A 1,806-nucleotide genomic window follows, 5' to 3' on the forward strand; every position below is an offset into this window, starting at 1 on the left:
AAAATTTAAAAAAAATATTTAAAGAGAACTATCTTTTGGTTTGGCAAGTTCTTTTGCTTTCAACTTTTCTGATTTCTGCTCTTAACTGCTGGTCTTCTAACTCTTCAAATGAACTTTGTTAAACACTTACTATTACTAATAGTAAGCTTTCTGCAGCATGTGCATAAGCCACTTTGCACAAGGTCTACTTTCTCAACCCAGCCTGCAACACAAATTATACAATATAAATAGTAGTCTCATGAATACACATCTTACCAACCACAACTACACATCCATGTCTGACCTAAAGCAGCATCTTGAAGGCAATTAAGGTGGTGCTCTGTTCCCATAAAAATAATTGTGTAAGCCTGAGACTGCATATCTGCATCAACGCAAGAATTTTCTCTGTGTAGCTAAGTACATAACTATTGGTACCCTTGACAAAATCAGTACCTAGAAATGAAATCTCCAGTTGTTTTGGGACTCTTTGCTGTCTCGGTGTGCCTGGGGAGAAACTGCGGCAGGAATGAAGAAAAGATAGATAAGAAGATAAGAGCTGGGTCAGGTGGTGGTCCATTTGCTTGACTGGCACAGAACCCAGAGAACAACAGTAGGGGGCATTTATTTATGCACTTGCAAGTTAGTATTACAGGATACAAGTTGACTAATAGTCAAAATTGTCCTGGCAGGATGTTTTTCTTAAGACTCAGGTAGCCTGACTTAGGCCCCGAGGACTTGCCCTGCATTCCATGTACCAATTTTCCACTTTAGCCACTCCCAACACAGTTGCTTTACCAGATGTCATTCAAAATTTAAAGTTAACAATGAGAAAAAAATAACCTAACCATCACGGGTGGAGGGGGGCAAAGTATAATTTTTCCTAGTTATATGGAAGGACCTGGGACACTTGTAGATTAAAAAGCAAATTTTGGACTTAAATCTTTCTGTTGGTAGCTGTTAAGATAAATAATATAATGAAATTCAACATGCAGCAAAATCCTGGCTGTGCACACTGTTTATTTTCATGATCAGAGGCTATGAAAAGTGACATCAGCTTTCAAAGGGATAGCACAGTTACCACTGCACTAGGAAGTAAGTCATGCCTTTCTCCTCTAGGACCCAGCAGAATTACTGTTAAGGAACACATTTCTCAACACTGTCTCTTATGTTAGTGTGCAGTTACCTTCCAACTCCCATTGGGTCGATAGCATAAACAGTGGATTTGTACTTTTAGAAATATTTTTTAAAGTTTTGGTAAAAAATGTAATGAAATTCATCATAACCATCCGTAAGTGTATAATGAATGTTTTAAGCCTCTGACACTTTGGTATTCATTTCTGCAATGAAATTTGGCCTACATTGAATGATACATATTTAAAATTTTTTTTTTAGTCTTTTGCTAATATTTTAAGAATGCTTTTTTCTTTTAATGCACTCCAGTTTAATGAGTCTACCAGTGCTGACAACAAGACAAAATTGCTAGTCTTCATGAAATTTTTTTTGGTTGTTATTTAAGTTTATTGGTATAATTTTGGTAGACATAATGACTACATTCATTATAGGGAATTTGTGTCTGCACATGATATATCTTGATTCCTCTTTTTTTCCCATTCCCATCCTGTCTTTAAACCTCCTTCATTTCCTTATTCACAAAGGTCAGTTTTCATTTTATACTTTTCTTCTCATTTCTTCCTTTCTTTCTCCTTCCTTCTTTCCTTCCTTCCTTCCTTTTTCCTCCCTCCCTCCTTCCTATTTCCCTTTTTCTTTTTTTTTTTTTAAATACTTTATTTATTCATTTATTTTGTGTGTGTGTGGCCAGCTCAGCCC

The sequence above is a fragment of the Octodon degus genome, unplaced genomic scaffold (assembly GCF_000260255.1).
Source record: "Octodon degus isolate 3935 unplaced genomic scaffold, OctDeg1.0 scaffold00229, whole genome shotgun sequence".
Taxonomy (NCBI): domain Eukaryota; kingdom Metazoa; phylum Chordata; class Mammalia; order Rodentia; family Octodontidae; genus Octodon; species Octodon degus.